Raw genomic sequence first — 21,188 nt, 5'->3', positions numbered from 1 at the left:
CTGTGGAAAAGGGTACATTATCATTGAGAGAGAGAGAGAGAGAGAGAGAGAGAGAGAGAGAGAGAGAGAGAGAGAGAGAGAGAGAGAGAGAGAGAGCCTTACCTTATTGCCTTATTGCCTTATTTTTTGTTTGGGTTTCCCCAGGTCCCCCAGTGTGAGACACCTCGTATATCCACCAGAGAGTTGCTAATACATCTTCCGGTGTATTTTGCATCTTCCAGTCTTGGATGGTCTGGGATGCATCTTAGGTATTTATCGAGCTGGTTTTTAAACGCATCTACGCTCACTCCTGATATGTTTCTTAGATGAGCTGGCAGCACATTAAATAGTCGCTGCATTATCGATGCTGGTGCGTAGTGGATTAATGTCCTGTGCGCCTTTCTCAGTTTACCTGGAATGCTTTTTGGCACTATTAATCTACCTCGGCTTGCTCTTTCTGATACTTTAAGCTCCATGAGGTTTTCAGCAATTCCTTCTATTTGCTTCCATGCTTGTATTATCATGTAGTGTTCTCTTCTCCTTTCTAGACTGTATAGTTTTAAAAATTGCAGTCTTTCCCAGTAATCAAGGTCCTTAACTTCTTCTATTCTAGCAGTATAGGACCTTTGTACACTCTCTATTTGCGCAATATCCTTTTGGTAGTGTGGGTACCATATCACATTGCAGTACTCGAGTGTACTACGCACATAAGTTTTGTAAAGCATAATCATGTGTTCAGCTTTTCTTGTTTTAAAGTGTCTGAATAACATTCCCATTTTTGCTTTACATTTAGCCAACAGTGTTGCTATTTGGTCGTTGCATAACATATTCCTATTTAAAATTACACCAAGGTCTTTAATTGCTTCCTTGTTTGTGATTGTCTCATTATTAGGTCCCTTGTATGCACACACCATTCCTTCTCTGTTTCCATAATTTATTGATTCGAACTTATCGGAGTTAAATACCATCCTATTTATCTCCGCCCATTCATATATTTTGTTTAGATCTCTTTGTAGTGAGTTCCTATCTTCATCACAAGTAATTTCTCTACTTATTCTTGTGTCATCGGCGAAACTTCTCACTACGGAGTTTTCAACATCACAGTCTATATCTGAGATCATAATAACAAATAGCAGTGCAGCTAATACCGTACCTTGGGGCACACCAGATATTACCTGGGCTTCATCTGATTTCTCGTCATTTGCAACCACTATCTGTTTTCTGTTTTGCAGGAATTCTTTTACTCATTTTCCTATCTTTCCCACAATATTATGCTTTCTCATTTTTTTCTCCAATATGTTATGGTCTACCTTGTCAAAGGCTTTTGCAAAATCTAGATAGATCACATCTGTGTCTTTTTCATTTATCATATTATTGTATATGTTTTCATAGTGAGCTATCAGTTGGGTCTGTGTACTTTTTCCAGGTACGAAACCGTGTTGACCCATATTAAACAAATTATTTTTGACCAAATGGTTCATTATTTTCTTTTTTATTACCCTCTCATACACTTTCATAATATGTGATGTTAGACTAACAGGTCTATAATTGCTTGCCTCTTGTCTTGATCCACTTTTGAAGATAGGGGTTATATAAGCTAATTTATATTTTACATATATCTCGCTCATATCTACACTCTGTCTTAGCAGTATTGCAAGTGGCTTCGCGATAGTGTTTGCAGTTTTTTTTAACAAAATCGCTGGAACTCCATCTGGTCCGGCTGCCTATCCATTTTTAATTTCGTTTATAGCCGTGACAATATCTGCTTCATTAATATCTATATCCGTTAGATATTCAACATTTTCTTCTCTCATTTCTGTTTCATTATTCTCATTCGCAATTCTTGGCGTGAACTCACTCTTATATTTTTCTGCTAATATGTTACATATTTCCTTTTTTTCATTCGTTAGCCGTCCTTCAATTCTTAGAGGGCCTATTTCTATTCTCCTTTTATTCATCTTTTTTGCATAGGAGTAAAGTACTTTGGGGTTTCTTTTTATATTTTGAAGTGTCCTTTCTTCTAAGTCCCTTTTTTCATTTTCTTTCGACTGTATAATCTTTTGTTCTGCATTTTCTTTCTTACATTTTATTTCCCTCATTTTCCACACAATTTTTTTCTTTTGCAAGATTTTTCTTCCACTTTTTAATTTTCTGAAATAAGATCCTTCTGTCTCTTGGTATGCACGTCTTTTGTTTATTGTTTTTTTTCGGTACATATTTTTCAACAATTTTCTCCAGTATTTTGTACAGTATATCCGTATTTACCTGTAAATTATCACTTACAAATACATTTTTCCATTCTTTATTCAGTTCTTCATTTATTTCTGACCATTTTATATTCTTACTGTAAAAGTTATATTTTCCATATCCTTCCCAAAGTTTTGTGCTTTTATTAATTCTGTGATCACTTGCTTTGGAATGAACTATCAATTCTATGACATTGTGGTCTGAAATTCCCGTGTTATACACTATTATTTCTTTAACATAATTCACCTCATTCACAAATACTAGATCTAGGACATTTTCCTTTCTTGTTGGAATGTGGTTTATTTGTTGCATATTATGTTCTAATAGCATATCTTGAAGCTTTTCAAATTGCCTCTTATCTTCTGCGCTACTATTACTATCTTTTTTATATGTATACATACAACCACTTTCTTCAATCCGTTCTTTCCAATCCACGAAAGGAAAGTTAAAATCTCCGGATAGGAGTATATTCTAGTCTTTATGGTTTCTACATATATCATCTATTTTTTCTATTATTGTGTCAAACTCCTTAGTGTTTGGGGGTCTGTAAACTACAATATTCATTAGTTTTTTAAATTTAAATTTTACCGCAATCAATTCACAATCTGTGTTGCTGTATTTTTCACATACTTTTCCTTGATTTATGTCTCTTCCATATATTGCTGTTACGAACTCCCTCTAGAAGGAAGCCATAACGGGTTCTTTTATCTTATTCACAAATCCAGTGACAAAAACTCAAATCAGTAGGAACGAGGAAAACCAGAAAGACACAAGGGCAAAAATTTCACAATATTTATTACAACAATAAAGGTACTAACACTGATGGCCCACAAAAAGTAATAAATTGATTAAGTCCAAAATGCCATCGATTAACTCAATGAGTCACCTAATGCTAAAACTAAACCCTACTCATAGTGAGGAAATCAAATCTTTAATGTAAAGGTATTCAAAAGCCTTTACCCACCACGCTTACCTATTACTAAACAGAAAGGAAAGAAGTGGAAGAACATACAAAAAGAAACAATAATCCTACCTATATCACAATCTAAACCTTAATATTAAAGTACATAATCTTACAACACTCATATTAAACCTTCATCAGCTTTGACAATAGTTAAAGGCACAAATATATTGGTCCTATGACACAGACCGGTACTGATATAGACGAGTCCATCTGCTGCTCAAAAATATGGTCACGAGTAGTCATTCTCATCAGTAGAACAGCCCTTCACAACCGTTGGTGGATATGCACTTTCAGTCTATGGCTCGACAAAATACAGGGGATGTTCCTCTTACCTGAGAGAAGCCTCCCTACTTGCTCCAACAAGACCACTCTGGTGCTGATACAGGAGATATATCCATCCAAGATGAAAAAGGCTCTCGAGCCCTGCTCTACACAAAACTGCCAATGTCCAGGTTAAGCAGTAGAACACTTGAATCACAGTTGCAAGTCTTGTTCTCGCACGTAGCTTCACAGGTAAACTGCCTTCCACATTAAGAAGCAGCTCAATGACAAATTGTATATATAATCCACAAAAGCAGATCAGCAGCTCCAGAGTCTTCAACGGCCTTGAACTCGACTCTCGAGAATACTTTAGGAGAGTCACAAGTCACCTCTCCTTACAACACTCCCAGTCACCACAAAGAAAAATAAATGAGTTAAAAATTTGCCAAGGAAGTAAAAATACTGAGGAAGGCCGCACTTCAAAATGCACTCAATAGATGGCGCCACAAAACTTAAGCTTTTTCAACCAAAGCAAATTAAACATTACATTTAAACCAAAGAAAATGAAACACTACATTTAACCAAAATATATGTACTAATGTAAAATCAACAGCAAAATACTTAATTTAGCTTTACAAAATTGTAAACAAAATAAAAATGAAAGCCATCAGTGCAAAAAGGCAAAACAACAAAATTTTACTTTAAAATTACGTTACTGCCTGACACCTTCCTCCTTCAACGAAAAAAAAAAAAAAAATTAATTTGACTGAACAGGAAAAATATATTTTTTTTTTTTTTTTTTTTTTAACCTTAATACGAAAATAAGAAAGTAAACATTACCAACCAAAACACTTACACTAAGACTACTTAACCTAACTGGACACCCCCACCAAAAATAAAAAACCAGGGAACTCCGGGATTGCACAAAAAAAAACAACCTTAGAATACATTAATAGCCTATACATCATCTGAAAAGAAAATAAAAAAAAAAATCAGGAACGGCACAGCAGCCCACACTTCACATCCTAGAAAGTGCATCGGGGATCTTGTTGTCCACTCCTTTTATATGCTGAAAGACCAGGTTATATTCCTGAAGGAGAAGTGCCCATCGCAGAATTCTTTGATTCGCTCCCTTCATCTTATTTATAAATACCAACGGGTTATGGTCCGTCAACACTTCAACCTGGAGAGAACTAGATAAGTAAATAGAAAAATGGGTTACGCTCTTCACCAGAGCCAAAGCTTCCTTCTCTATGGTGGAATACCTTCTTTCAGCCGGGAGTAACTTTTTACTGAAATAAGATACAGGGTGCATTTCCCCCTCATCATCTCTCTGAAACAGAACTCCTCCAACACCCACGTCACTGGCATCCACCGCCAAAATAAAAGGTTTATTAAAATTGGGAGAGCTAAGAATTGGTTCAGAGACTAATACCGATTTCAAATTAGAAAATGCTTTTTCACATTCTGTACTCCACAAAAACTTAGTGTTCTTTTTCAATAGATTAGTTAAAGGCTGGGCGATGTCAGCAAAATTCTTCAGGAACCTCCTGTAATACCCTAACATGCCAAGAACTTTGCGGACATCACGGACATTACGCGGCTGAGGAAGGTTGGCTATAACCTCAATATTAGCATGTTTAGGAGCAACCTTCCCCAAACCAACCTCATGACCCAGATAAGTCACTACAGCCTTACCAAACTCACACTTATCGATGTTTACAACCAAACCAGCCTTTCGTAAAACCTGAAAGAGTTTTCTTAACCTTTCAACATGGGTTTTCCAGTCCTGACTATATACCACCAAGTCGTCAATATATATTTCGGTACCCTCCAGCCCGCATGTCACTCTATTCATAAGGCGCTGGAACGTACAGGCTGCATTTTTCAAACCAAAAGGCATCACCTTACACTCATATAACCCATTGGGGGTGACAAATGCCGAAATCTCACGGGCCCTGTGAGACAATGGCACCTGCCAATAACCCTTCAATAAGTCTAATTTCGTTACAAATTTGGCATTACCTATTCGGTCTATTAAATCGTCAATCCGGGGAAGAGGGAAACTGTCACTCTTTGTTACCTGATTAACCCTACGGTAGTCAACACACATTCTATAATTACCATCAGGTTTCTTTACCAGAACAATAGGAGAACTCCAAGGACTTGAACTGGGTTGAATAAGATTGTGGTCCAGCATATACTGTACCTCCTTCTCGACTACTTTGGCTTTTTCTGGGTTCAGGCGGTAAGGAGCCTGCTTTACTGGAAGAGCATCACCAACCTCAACATCATGTTCAAGCCATGAAGTAAGCCCTGGAGCCTCTCTAAACACTTCTGGAAAAGCTGTTATCAAACATAACAAATCTTTCTTCTGGACTTCATCCAGATGTTCCAACAAAACATTTGCCTTATTAAAAATCTCAAACTTAGTTCTTAAATTATCTACAGGTACATGGTCATCAACGTTATCATAAAATACAGTAGCTAGAGGACATGGCATTTCATAAACAATATTTAATGGACTTAGATTTCTACCTTCATATTTCTTTAACCTATTAATGTGAAAAATTCTACGCTTCCTAGTAGAACCTGGAGAATCTAATTCGTAGTTAAAGTCAGACACCTTTCTTATTACCTTCCATGGACCTTTAAATCTGGGTTTCAGAAAACTATCAGGGTCCATATCTAAAACCAGAACCAGATCTCCAGATTCGAAAGAACGACTAACTGCCTTACGATCATGGAATGCTTTCATACTAGCCTGGGAAGCTTCCAGATTACCTTTGGCAAACTTCCAGGCACCACAATTTATTTTTCAAATTAGATAAAAATATATTAAGATTTTGAATTTGTTTTCGTCCCCCAATCAACACTTCAAATAACACTTCTAAAAGACCTCGAACCTCATGACCATACACCAATCTGAAAGGAGAAACACCAGTCGATTCATTTGGGCGAGTTCTTATTGCAAATAATGCATAAGGTAGTTCCTTATCCCAACTACTCTCCCTTTCATAACAGTACTTGCCAATTATACTTTTTAAGGTTTGGTGGAACCTTTCCACAACCCCTTGACTTTCAGGATGGTATGGGACACTGGTGATGTGCTGAATGGCCAGTTCAGCACACCTGTCCTTAAAGTACTCGGAAGTAAAGTTAATACCACAATCTGATTGGATGGTACAAGGTAACCCATAACGACAAAAATATTCTACTAACTTTTCCCAGACAGCTTTTGACGTTACTTTCCTAAGAGGGAAAGCCTCTGGGAACCGAGAAGCCCTATCCATCACAGTTAATAAGTACATATATCCCGATTGAGTTCTAGGTAAAGGACCAACAACATCAATGACAATCTCAGAAAATGGTTCACCAATTACAGGGATGGGTTTTAATGGAGCTTTTCGCAATACCTGATTAGGTTTACCCATGACCTGGCACGTTATACAAGTTCGCAAGAACTGCTTAATACACCTTTTCATATTAGGCCACCAAAAAAGCTTGGTTAATCTCTTAAAAGTTTTTGTTACCCCAAAGTGTCCCGAGAAAGGATCCTCATGAGCTAACTGCAGCAATTCGTCTCTGAATTGTTTAGGTACCAAAATCTGCTTATGATACTCTGAGGATTCCATAAGAGCAGAACGGCTTAATCTACACAATAATCCTCTCTCCGATACAAAACATGGCTTAGAAATATCATCCCCCTCAGTTATTTCCACATCAAATTCATCATGCTGAGCTTTTATAAAATCAGCCCTATTCCATGCTCTAACTACCTTACTACTACCACTACTTCCTACTGACTCGAGCCTTCCTACTGCTACATCTACTTGAACAGGGTCTAAATGTAAATCCTCTCCGTCCATCAAGAGGTTACGCCCTTTCCTCTGGGAGCGAGTAGTTACAGCAATGGGTAATTTATTTAAAGTTAAAATGGGAAACAATTCTTGTCCCTCCACATTACACAAGTCATTTCCTAAGATACCATCTATCCCAGGTATAGGTAGTTTATCAACAATGGCCAGATTAATATTCTTTACGACACCCAATATGTCAATCTCTCCTTCAACCACAGGAGCCGACACAACAGTGTCCGGAAAACCACTTAAAATAATATAGTTAGCGATCTTCACGTTAAGAGGTAACCTACTTCTTAACAATAAAGATCGAGCAGCACCTGTATCCCTCAAAAATTTTATATTTATAACTTCCTTCTCAAATCTCAGCTTACCTGGCCAAATATACTTATTAAATGACAGTCACATGGGGGAATCATTCTCTTTATTAACTTTGCTACCCTTTTCTTCATTCTCTACAGATTGTTGAGAAGCCTTAACATTATTCACCACAGCAATAGGAGTAGTAGTCTGCCTCTGTAAATACCTCTGACGAGCAAAACAATTAGCTTGGATATGTCCTGTCTTATTACACCAGTAACAGGTTCTACTTCCCACACCACTTGTTATAGTACGACTAGGATGAGCATTATTAGTTTTTGCAGAATTCCTATCTACAAAATTACCACTAGGATTACTGTTTGGTTGATTTTTGACCTGAAAATTGGAATTTGCTTTAGAGTTAGAGTAAGCCTGGAAATTAGAATTATTTTGGTTAACAAACACTTTCTTTTTACTCTCCCAGTTACCCTTGACCACAGGGAAATTACCCCTGACGTTCTCAGTACCAACCTTATGGGTCAATATATATTCATCACTCAACTGAGCAATTCTGGGAAAAGAAGTCACTTTCAAGTCTTCTAAATGAACTCTTAAATCTTTAACACACGATTTTTTAAAATCTTCAATCAATATCAACTCTTTCAAAGCCGCCAAAGTAGTTACTTGGCGACTCTTGAGCCAATCATCAAAATGCTCCTGCTTTACACGAGCAAACTCCACATAAGTCATGTTCGGGGTTTTGTTAAAATTCCTAAACCTCTGCCTGTAGGCCTCGGGAACCAAATCATATGCTTTTAATATCAAAGCTTTCACTTTCTCATAATCCCGAGATACTTGCTCCTCTATGGCATTATAAACCTTCTGAGCCTTGCCCAGTAAGCGACATTGAATCAACACTGTCCAGACCTCCCTAGGCCAAGACAACCTAGAAGCAACCCTTTCGAAAGCCTTAAAGAATTCAGGCACATTCTCCTCAGTAAAACAAGGTACAAGTTTTAGAGCATCCCCAAAGCTAAACTTTTCCCCAATATCTTCATTGATGTGGGTACTCTCACACTTCTTACCTTGCTGGATCTTGGCCAGCTCTAACTGCATGCTAAGCATCGTTCTCTCATGAGCTCTGATTCTCTCAAACTCCTCAAACTCTAACTTCTTTAGTTCTAACATGTTCTGGAAATCCTTAACTAGTGGCTTATTTTCTCCTTTGACCGAACGAGTAGGAACAGCTGGAGACACATTATCAGTACGAGGAACCCCCTCAGTCTGACTTTTACCATCAGGCAGACTGCCATACCCTTCAAAAATCAGTCCACATTGAGACGGATCCTGAAAAAGACTCAATCCCGGAGCCCCTTCTACATCAGACTCACTCATGCTTTCACTAGTTAATTCATCAGCAGTTCGTTTAAGTTCACACAGCTTATTTTTTACCAAATTATATACATCCATTTTCAATTCCCTATTTGTCAAAGAAATGCCTAACGACCTAGCACAAGCTTTCAAATTTTCTTTAGTCAAAGCACCCAAATACCTAACACAATCCTCAGAAGCCAAAAATTCGGCAGGGTTAAACTCTACATCAGACATAATGAAAAGGAAAAGAAGGAAGGTGGTGAAGCACCACAAAAATAAATACTGAAAAATCTCACCCAGAGCACAGTCTGGTAACTCGCACCACCGATTGAGTTTGTCCTGGATCCTGTCACGGTCGCCAAAATATGTTACGAACTCCCTCTAGAAGGAAGCCATAACGGGTTCTTTTATCTTATTCACAAATCCAGTGACAAAAACTCAAATCAGTAGGAACGAGGAAAACCAGAAAGACACAAGGGCAAAAATTTCACAATATTTATTACAACAATAAAGGTACTAACACTGATGGCCCACAAAAAGTAATAAATTGATTAAGTCCAAAATGCCATCGATTAACTCAATGAGTCACCTAATGCTAATATGTTACATATTTCCTTTTTTTCATTCGTTAGCCGTCCTTCAATTCTTAGAGGGCCTATTTCTATTCTCCTTTTATTCATCTTTTTTGCATAGGAGTAAAGTACTTTGGGGTTTCTTTTTATATTTTGAAGTGTCCTTTCTTCTAAGTCCCTTTTTTCATTTTCTTTCGACTGTATAATCTTTTGTTCTGCATTTTCTTTCTTACATTTTATTTCCCTCATTTTCCACACAATTTTTTTCTTTTGCAAGATTTTTCTTCCACTTTTTAATTTTCTGAAATAAGATCCTTCTGTCTCTTGGTATGCACGTCTTTTGTTTATTGTTTTTTTTTCGGTACATATTTTTCAACAATTTTCTCCAGTATTTTGTACAGTATATCCGTATTTACCTGTAAATTATCACTTACAAATACATTTTTCCATTCTTTATTCAGTTCTTCATTTATTTCTGACCATTTTATATTCTTACTGTAAAAGTTATATTTTCCATATCCTTCCCAAAGTTTTGTGCTTTTATTAATTCTGTGATCACTTGCTTTGGAATGAACTATCAATTCTATGACATTGTGGTCTGAAATTCCCGTGTTATACACTATTATTTCTTTAACATAATTCACCTCATTCACAAATACTAGATCTAGGACATTTTCCTTTCTTGTTGGAATGTGGTTTATTTGTTGCATATTATGTTCTAATAGCATATCTTGAAGCTTTTCAAATTGCCTCTTATCTTCTGCGCTACTATTACTATCTTTTTTATATGTATACATACAACCACTTTCTTCAATCCGTTCTTTCCAATCCACGAAAGGAAAGTTAAAATCTCCGGATAGGAGTATATTCTAGTCTTTATGGTTTCTACATATATCATCTATTTTTTCTATTATTGTGTCAAACTCCTTAGTGTTTGGGGGTCTGTAAACTACAATATTCATTAGTTTTTTAAATTTAAATTTTACCGCAATCAATTCACAATCTGTGTTGCTGTATTTTTCACATACTTTTCCTTGATTTATGTCTCTTCCATATATTGCTGTTACGAACTCCCTCTAGAAGGAAGCCATAACGGGTTCTTTTATCTTATTCACAAATCCAGTGACAAAAACTCAAATCAGTAGGAACGAGGAAAACCAGAAAGACACAAGGGCAAAAATTTCACAATATTTATTACAACAATAAAGGTACTAACACTGATGGCCCACAAAAAGTAATAAATTGATTAAGTCCAAAATGCCATCGATTAACTCAATGAGTCACCTAATGCTAAAACTAAACCCTACTCATAGTGAGGAAATCAAATCTTTAATGTAAAGGTATTCAAAAGCCTTTACCCACCACGCTTACCTATTACTAAACAGAAAGGAAAGAAGTGGAAGAACATACAAAAAGAAACAATAATCCTACCTATATCACAATCTAAACCTTAATATTAAAGTACATAATCTTACAACACTCATATTAAACCTTCATCAGCTTTGACAATAGTTAAAGGCACAAATATATTGGTCCTATGACACAGACCGGTACTGATATAGACGAGTCCATCTGCTGCTCAAAAATATGGTCACAAGTAGTCATTCTCATCAGTAGAACAGCCCTTCACAACCGTTGGTGGATATGCACTTTCAGTCTATGGCTCGACAAAATACAGGGGATGTTCCTCTTACCTGAGAGAAGCCTCCCTACTTGCTCCAACAAGACCACTCTGGTGCTGATACAGGAGATATATCCATCCAAGATGAAAAAGGCTCTCGAGCCCTGCTCTACACAAAACTGCCAATGTCCAGGTTAAGCAGTAGAACACTTGAATCACAGTTGCAAGTCTTGTTCTCGCACGTAGCTTCACAGGTAAACTGCCTTCCACATTAAGAAGCAGCTCAATGACAAATTGTTTATATAATCCACAAAAGCAGATCAGCAGCTCCAGAGTCTTCAACGGCCTTGAACTCGACTCTCGAGAATACTTTAGGAGAGTCACAAGTCACCTCTCCTTACAACACTCCCAGTCACCACAAAGAAAAATAAATGAGTTAAAAATTTGCTAAGGAAGTAAAAATACTGAGGAAGGCCGCACTTCAAAATGCACTCAATAGATGGCGCCACAAAACTTAAGCTTTTTCAACCAAAGCAAATTAAACATTACATTTAAACCAAAGAAAATGAAACACTACATTTAACCAAAATATATCTACTAATGTAAAATCAACAGCAAAATACTTAATTTAGCTTTACAAAATTGTAAACAAAATAAAAATGAAAGCCATCAGTGCAAAAAGGCAAAACAACAAAATTTTACTTTAAAATTACGTTACTGCCTGACAATTGCTGTTCCCCCTTGATTCCTATTTTTTCTGTCTGATCTATAAGTTTGGAAACCCTTTATCTGGTCATCACTGCCAGTCTCTTGGCAGAGAGAGAGAGAGAGAGAGAGAGAGAGAGAGAGAGAGAGAGAGAGAGAGAGAGAGAGAGAGAGAGAGAGAGAGAGAGAGAGAGAGAGAAGGGGGGGGAGGGGATTTCAGTGAATATAATTGGAGAAAAGGTCATCTTACTAAAGACACAGTACAAACTCATAGGATTTCCTTCTGAGGTTGAGATCTTTCCCTTCAGACGAATGTTATCCCATGAACCATTTTCTGTTTTTACTATTGAAGAGAAAACCATCTCTCCTTCAAGCGTCTCATTTCGTCTATCTCAACTCCGAGATAAAGACCAGAAAGGAAAGTTTCTCGCTTTAATCCAGTTTTAAAGAGTTGAAAGTTGAAGAAAATCATACCCGCTGCCAAAATTGTTCATCCTGAATCTTTCAATTTTATTATAAAGAGATATTTTGATAAAATGAATGTTTTTTTTTTCTTTTTTGAAGGGAATTATCATCTCTTCTCGTACAGGCTTTGTATTTACTATAGATTTCCGGGATGGATATTTGGCACAGTCGTTGATCATCGGTAAGTTTCAATCATTTACAGCTAGCCTTTGGTGCGTTATCTTTAAGCCTATGAAGGTATATGTATATGAAGTTAAAAACAATTAGCTTAATCTCTCGTGGTATAATAACCAATGACATTAAATATCACAGATTTGGCGGGAGATTTCAAAACCACTGTTAGAACGATTTCCTTACTGAAAGCAGGACCATCTCAATGCAAGGTGATATTTCGATTATATCTGGCGATCAAATCTGTGATATCTAGTCACCCTGTCAGTGGTACTTGGCAATTACACAGTTATAATTATGCCTGTCAAGCGCATCACCTAACTTCACCTTACTGTGTTTGGTGTTAAAGCAGACAATCAGTCAATGTCCTCGCTGTGATCCTTGACCACACTCCCACAAAAATCTCCAATTGACTTTGTGAGCAAATGGACGTCTTATACAGTACGATGCCCTTAAATCATTCCTCCTGGAACAATATTCGCTGTCTCCAGCCGCCCATGTAGCCAGGAATTTTAACATCACTCGACAACCGTTGTGGGATCAAAACTCGTCAATGGTTCTCAAAGAAATTATCAGTATTGTTCGTAATTAGACTTCTGCAAAAGGATCTTGTGAACTGAACCTTCTTTGTTTCCTTTAGGTACAACAGCTGATCGAATATCTGGGAGCTACCCTTCCAAGAATCGACACCTTACCTAAGAGGGACATTAATTTTTCCGAAAAATACTTCTTTCAACTGAAATATTTGAAAATTCTGAGCTGAACCAATTCATAAGTTTTGGAGATGAACTTATTACACCAGATGATCTGGATATCCCAATTTAGTTACAAATAATCTGGTTATGAACTCATATACCAAGGAAAGGACAGATGATAAAAATTATTCTTAAAATATATATATATATATATATATATATATATATATATATATATATATATATATATATATATATATATATATATATATACATATATATAATCCTGTACTTCTATACAAAAAACAAAACCCTTTTCTTTCACAGATTTTGGAATGATTGACCTCCAGTAGGGTAGAAGTTCCACCCTCGGTCTGGTCAAGATGCCCTCCAGCCTTAATCCCCGACTTTTTACTTATCTCAGGTTCTAGCTCGACCCAAAGAATCCTCAAGCAATGAGTGATAAAATATCAAAGTTTTTATTTAATTCTATTGTGCGGAATTGTTGAGACATATATAGTTTGTCATTGTTGGAATGTGTGGATGAATGCTGTGGCTACATTGTACATATTTGTATTTTTGGCGTGGGCGTTGTATATTGTCACGCTGTCCATTTTTCGATGAATGCTATATTTTTTCTGCAGCATTTATTGCTAGTAAGCAAGGGCCCGTGTAAGGGGGCGTTAGTGGTGGCTTGCTGGTGTCGTTGCGCAGGAAGACGTGCGTTGCAGAGTGCAAGTCCGTTGGTATGTGATGCTTCGCTGGGGGTTTGTAAGTCTGGCGGCACGGAGTAAATTTTCCCACGACGTGACGTATGCGCTGGAGATCGTCGGAGGAGGTTGTAGAAGGAAAGAATTTGGCAGGGAAGACCAACGGGTCGCCATACACCATTTCAGCTGCCGAGACGTCGAGGGCGTCTTTAGGAGTGGTCCTTAGTCCCAGGAGGACCCAGGGAAGCTGAGTAAACCAGTTGCAATCCTTGCAGCGGGACATCAAAGTTGCTTTGAGGGTGCGATGAAAACGTTCAACCATTCCATTGGCAGCGGGGTTGTAGGCCGTTGTCTGATGTAGGGTGATGCCCAGAAGATTCGCTAATGACGTCCACAATTGGGAGGTGAAAGTGGTTCCACTGTCAGAAGTAATATGCTCAGGGATACCGAATCTTGAAATCCATCCAGAGAGTAAGGCAGATGTACATGAGGCGGACGTTGCAGTTTCCATGGGAATGGCTTCCGACCAACGAGTGGAGCGGTCGATGACGGTAAACAGGTAACGATGTCCTTGTGATGTTGGTAGGGGGCCTACAACGTCGACGTGAATGTGTGCAAAACGACGCTGAGGTTGAGGAAAGGTACCCACTCCTGAATCCGTGTGTCGATGTACTTTGGAAGTTTGGCAAGAAGTACAGGCGCGGACCCAATCCTTAGCATCCTTAGAAATGCCATGCCAAATGAACTTTGCCTTCAGCAGCTGTGCAGTAGAACGGCACGAGGGATGTGAAAGGCCGTGAATGAAATCAAACACCTGTCGGCGCATGGGAGCAGGAATCCAAGGTCGCGGTCTACCAGTACTGACGTCACAGAGGAGGGTGGTGTTGGAGTCTTCAAGGGGAAAGTCTTCCCAACGGAGGGAGGTGCAGGATGTCCTACAAGCTTGATACTCTGGATCCTGTCTTTGGGCTTCAGCCAGGGCGTTATAATCCAATCCCAGTTAAACGGCAGCCAACGTGTTTCTTGACAGGGCATCGGCAACAGGATTCATTTTCCCAGGGACGTATTGGAGGGTGCATTTGTATTCAGCCACGGCGGAGAGATGTCGGCGTTGACGGGCGGACCAGGCGTCAGACTGTCGAGCGAAGGCGTGCACCAGAAGCATGTGGTCTGTGCGAATGATGAAGGGCGTACCTTCTAAGAAATGGCGAAAGTGACGGACAGCCAAGTGTACCGCCAGCAATTCTCGATCGAAGGTACAATAACCCGATTCTGCCATGGACAGTTTTCTGCTGAAGAAGGCCAATGGGCGGGGCGAGCCTTTGACCACCTGCTCGAGTACTGCACCAATAGCGACGTCACTGGCATCGGTGGAGAGAAGGAGAGGGGCGTGTGGGATAGGAAAAGTGAGAGCCGCAGCAGTTGATAGGGCCTTCTTTGCATTGCAGAAGGCTGCTTCTTGAAGGGGACCCCACTTCAGGTCCTTCAGCTTGCCCTTAAGGGAGGCGTAGAGGGGAGCGAGAGTGGCGGCAATAGCAGGCAGAAAACGGTGATAATAGTTGATCATGCCCAAGAATTCCTGCAAAGCTTTGACGGTCGAGGGCACGGGGAAGTTCTGAACGGCTGCTACCTTCTCAGGGAGGGAGTGGACACCTTCAGGAGTGATGTGGTGCCCTAAAAACGATACCTCGTTGGCGCCAAAGGTACACTTGTCGTACCGGACTACAAGGCCGTTTTGTTGCAGGCGGTCAAGCACGATGCGCAGGTGACGGAGGTGTTCCTCTTTTGAGGAGAACACAAGTATGTCGTCCACATAGCATACACAGAAAGGGAGGTCCCCTAAGATGCCATCCATGAGACGTTGAAACGTTGCCCCAGCATTACGAAGGCCAAAACAGGAGTAATTGAAGGTGTATGTACCAAACGGAGTGGTGATGGCGGTCTTGGGGATGTCTTCTGGGTTCATAGGCACCTGATAATACCCCTTCCGGAGGTCGAGTGTAGAGAAAACCTTCGCTTTGTGCAGGTAGGAGGTCACGTCGGCAATGTTTGGGAGGGGGTAGTGATCCGGTTCTGTTTGCATGTTCAGGCACCTGTAATCCCCGCACGGACGAAGGGAGCCGTCTTTCTTCAGAACGATGTGTATGGGTGACGACCATGGGCTGGAGGCCTTTCGGCAAAGGCCCATTTTCTCCATTTCGGCGAACGTCTGTTTGGCGGCTGCCAATCGTTCCGGTGCCAGATGTCTGAATTTTGCGAAGACTGGGGGTCCCGTCGTCTTGATATGGTGATAAATACCGTGCTTGGCAGGAACCGTGGGCGTTTGGCGAAGTTCTGGACGGAAAACTTCCGGGTACGACGTGAGGAGGTGGGCGTAGGCATCCGTGGGTGCGCTGATGTGGAGAGCGAGGTTAGAGGGGGTGGGTTGAAGAGGTGTCGACAAGTACGAGTCTGCGTTGACCAATCGTCGGTGGGCGACATCGACCAGAAGGTGGAAATAAGAGATGAAATCCGCACCGAGGATTGGCATTGTGACGTCAGCAACGAGAAACTTCCAATTGAATTTACCGTTTCCGAACGATAATGTGAGGTTCTCGTAACCGTAGGTGGGTATCGCAGATCCGTTGGCAGCTACTAAGCGGACGTCGGCAGATGTAGATAGACTACGTTGTTCCTTGAAGAGTTTCCTTGGCAAAAGAGAACGACAAGCACCCGTGTCTACCAAAAATCGCACGCCCGTTCCTGTATCCTGTAAAAAGAAAAGATTAGAAACATGGGAGGCCACCGCCACAAGCGATGGCCTACTTACACGTTTTTTGGCCACTGACAATCCTTGGCACATTTCTTCGCGGTTGCCCCGAATCTGAAGTGGTAGTAGCAAAACTGCGGCGGATGGGAGGTAGTAAGTGGCTGTAGAAGTCGTTCGTTGGGTCGTGAGCGATTGGTGGGTGGTGGGAGGCTTTGTCGCCGCTTCGGCACGTCACGGGGTAGGCGTGTATGTCCTACGGCATTCATGTCAGCTTCGGTTGACGTTGAATAGGCATCCTCGTCGTCAGGGGTGGAGGCGTTGATGGAGGTCTTGAAGTGGCTGTCCATAAGGGCGTCGGCTTTGGTCATCAAGTCCTTTATGGGTAAACTATCGACATCGGGTATGGCAGCACGTACAGGTTCGGGTAAACGGCGTATCCAAAGGGCACGAAGTAGGTTCACCTCCCGAGGAGAGCCGTCTGCGGCAGGTTGAAGGCGAGCGATACTGGTCATTTCCCTGAGGGCAAGCGAAGCCCTTAGCCCTTTGGTCCCCCAATGGTTGTTGTGAGAGCTGAAAAAGCTTTGCTATACGGGCGGCTGGCGATGGCAAGTACTGCTGCAGAAGGTATGTTTTGAGGGCGTCATACGCTATTGGGGTGTCTCCTTGTTCACAAAGCCAGTCGGATATTTCTGGGAAGGTGTCCTCGGGTATCGCCGCAAGAACATAATCCGCTTTGGTGGTTGAGCGAGTCACGCCCCTGATACGGGTGGCGAACGGTGAAAGTTTCAATGGGGCGGCCGCAGCGCCAACTACTGTAGTAGAGTCCGTCTCCGTCATAGTACCAACGATGGAGGGGCGAGGGAGGTGGGGGTGGAAGGCAATGGGAGCGAGTCGACTTCTGGGGTCACCAATGTGACGGCGCTGAGTAAGGTTGTGAACTCAAAGGCAGGTTGGAAACGACTGAGTTATATTATTGTAGAACTCTCTCCTTATATACAAAACCTCAAGGCAACAGGACATAACAAGTTCACAAGACAGACAATATTACAGAGGAAAAACCAGACATGAATTTTCATGTTCGTTTTAGTGCGAGGGAAGAGCGAAGATACAAGCATAATATATACAAAAGGAATCATGTACAATTGTGTGAAACACGGTTGGTACAAAGGTTTTCCGGCATCCTTTCTTCTGCGAAACGATTCGTTCTCCTATAGGCTTACGAGACCTGTCGCGTCTAATCTACCTTATCCTCAGAATCTGCACTATGGCTAATCTTATAAGAGTCCTTAATAAGAATTCAAGTCATGAAGGATAATCAGTCTGAGGATAGTATGACGGTGACAGAAGAAAATCTGTACTATTTAATGTCCATGTACATAAAGAAATTTTATCTATCCCGTGATAGAAATAAGATTTATTTTTATAATATTTTTTCTAGTCTTCAGCGATACCGAAAATCTTCGTCTAAGTTTTCCATTATTATTATTATTATTATTATTATTATTATTATTATTATTATTATCATCATTATTATCATTATTATTATTATTATTATTATTATTATTATTATTATTATTATTATTATTATTATTATTATTATTTGTTATTCATTCTTTAATACTACTATCATTATGTGTCACTTGAAGAGAAAAGGGGAAATAAGACTGCAAAGACTATGCCAGGCCCATCTGATTGTAATATTAATAACTCTTATCAACAAAGTCTTTTTGACTGAATTTCATGTACTTCAGCTATTGTTACTTTTATCACGTTATATTTCTGATTAGAGAGTTCATAAACATTTGTAGTTTTATACTGGACTCATCTTAAAACCAGTAAAAATTCATGTATGTATGGCATAGTTCAGAACAAGAATGAAGTTAATGAAGATTTTCTACACTTTAAGTATAATTGGAAAACCTTATTGAGGTCAACAATCTTTTTCCAAATATTCCCAAGATATGTGATATTCCTGTATGATTATTGAATAATTCTTTATGAACAAAATGCCACCTTGGATTCTGCCCATCATATTGCAATTCGCATTACACATCCCTGCAGATGAAGCCACTCTTTCGAAAAGTAACAAGCAGATTTGCTGTCCGTTCTCTATCCTTGGAATTATTCATGATTGGATTTCGGACTGGATACCAGAATAATATTCTTACTGCGTAATTTCGGTAATTCGTGGTATTAAATTATCATCTACGTTCACAGCATCTTTCAAATATTCAGGTCCTGAATATACAAAATATGATATATATTTTTGCCTCAAACATTTAATTGTAACTGCAAACTTTTTTTTTTTCTTTTTTTTTTTTTGGCTGCAGGGAGATATATATGAGATCTACTAAATAAGTTGACCATGTTAACGTGGTCATTATTAGATGCGTTAATCCAAGTGTTTGGCCCAAATGCTATAGCTCTATGTAATCATGAACCTATTGAAATATGTTTATACCATGATATAATACCTTTACAGTAATAACAAATAATTTTTGTTATCTTGTGTATTCTCTTTTGGCCTTCAGCTGTCTCAAGTTCTCATATAGCTTACACATTGCAATTGCTTTTGTTTGATCTAATGTCCTTTTAGCTTCTTTATTCGCAGTTTTCTAAGCTATTCTTTTTTTTCAGATTGATTCTAGCCTTACGCTACTCCTGCTTGCCTTTTTTTTTTTTTTTTTTTTTCATTTTTATCTTAACTGAGATGCTACGGTTCTACCACCAGCTCTCGCATTTGTCTGGCATTTTAATGATCATAGTGCTATTTTCTGTCCACCAGATGTTCACATCTTTTGCCAATATGATCTCTCTAAGAACTGCACCTTTAATTACCTCTCTAATTTCTTGTTCATCTAATCGCTAACACTTTTATCAACGGTTAAACTACCTTTTGTGGATTTGAGAAGAGATCTGACTCAACTAGCCTATGCTCACTGCTAACACACCCTCCTTTAATAATCTTAAAATTATTCACGTCTGTTAAATGGCTTCTTTTAAACATTAAAGAATCTCTTTGTGGTTGTCTCTTCCCTCTAATATATGTCACGTACTCATCCTTCGTGAAAAAGGGTGTTGTTAATAGCGTTGTGAAAGGCCAATGCAAAGCCTCTTATTAATTCTCTTTCAACGTTCAATTCTCTCAAGCCATGTCATCCATGTACTCAACTAATGTTTAGACAGTTGCACCCGATGTATCTATTTACGTCTCCTCTCACAAGTAGCCTTTCTTCTATTTCTCTTGCTGTCATGACTTTATCCATATTTCTGCAGAATTTATTTTGTCTCTTCGCTAGACCTGGTCTGTGGTGGTGCATATGCACTTGATGCAAGCAGCATATATTTTTTTCCAAATGAAAACCATATTTAAATCATTTTATCACTTTTCCTTATGATTCCCATAAAGTTTTGTTTCATTTCTCTATCATTGACAATCAATAAACCAATTCTTTATGATTCATCACCTCTTTTATATAGCAACAATACCCCTTTTTTCTTTATATCCTCTCCATTTTCTTTCATGCACACATAAACTGTCCACCCTCCTTCTCATGACATCTGAAACTTCCATGCTTCCATTATTCATGCACCATCGTTCAGTGCTTCAATTCTTATTTCTTGAAATTGCTTCTTTAGTTGCGCCTATCATTGGAGCGGTATAGTCCAGGTGCCAAGGGGTGTTTGCATCCATTTTATGTCCACAAAATTACCCACCTGATTTTGATAGTGGACCACCTTGGACACATTTTTATCGAGGGTGTTTGTTCTGAAACCCGGCAGTAATGGAGATATTCACTAGTTTGTTAGAAATGCTCTGATGCAAAATCGCTCCAAAAGTTAGGGGTATGGGAAATTAAAATTAACACAACATTGCACACAATTAACCTATGGTTTTGTGTTGGTGCTTAAATTGAAGCTAGTTTAGTTATCTACAACATAAAAACAAGTTCAAGGTCATCAGATGAAAGTCAAGGTCACCAGAGGTCAAAGTGTGACGTAATTTTACTTATGCTTGAAATTAAGACTTTCTTTCATATGAAGGCCAACAAAAAAACTCATGATGATATAACTGCTTATTTGAATGCACATCTGAATACCATACAATATTAGGTAATTTTAGAAAAAGAATTGAAGTCTCTAACACAAATAGTAGTCCTTTGAGGTTGAGTTGAAAATAGCGAAAATCGGCAACTTTTGCCAATTACATACATGCAAAAGACAGACATACGGCAATGTACAGTATATGTACAGAAGAATTGTCATTGACTTTTATCTTTCTTCATGGCCAATTAGTAGTCACTGTCTCCTCAAGTTTGCCGGACCAGGGTTAGATTTCCGGCCGGTCATAACCTCTTGTCTTTGTATGATTTTGCCTGAGGCTCTGATCCCGAGGTTGTTAAGAGAATCCAGATATTAATGTATAAAAAATGTATGGCTTATTTGAATATGAAAACCACGTCTAAATGTGCAAAAATTTGTCATTGATCGAATGCCAAGTAAGAAACTACCAAT

At 39.1% G+C, this 21,188-nt stretch overlaps 1 pseudogene; it reads right to left on the bottom strand.

Moving 5' to 3' along the window:
* The window catches only part of LOC137651035 (uncharacterized), a 45,647-nt pseudogene that overhangs the window by 512 nt on the left and 23,947 nt on the right, over nt 1-21,188 (bottom strand).

Source organism: Palaemon carinicauda, chromosome 12 (assembly GCF_036898095.1).
Source record: "Palaemon carinicauda isolate YSFRI2023 chromosome 12, ASM3689809v2, whole genome shotgun sequence".
In the NCBI taxonomy this organism is placed as follows: domain Eukaryota; kingdom Metazoa; phylum Arthropoda; class Malacostraca; order Decapoda; family Palaemonidae; genus Palaemon; species Palaemon carinicauda.
The sequence above is the reverse complement of the archived record's forward strand: the minus strand, read 5'-3'. Positions and strand labels throughout refer to the sequence as shown.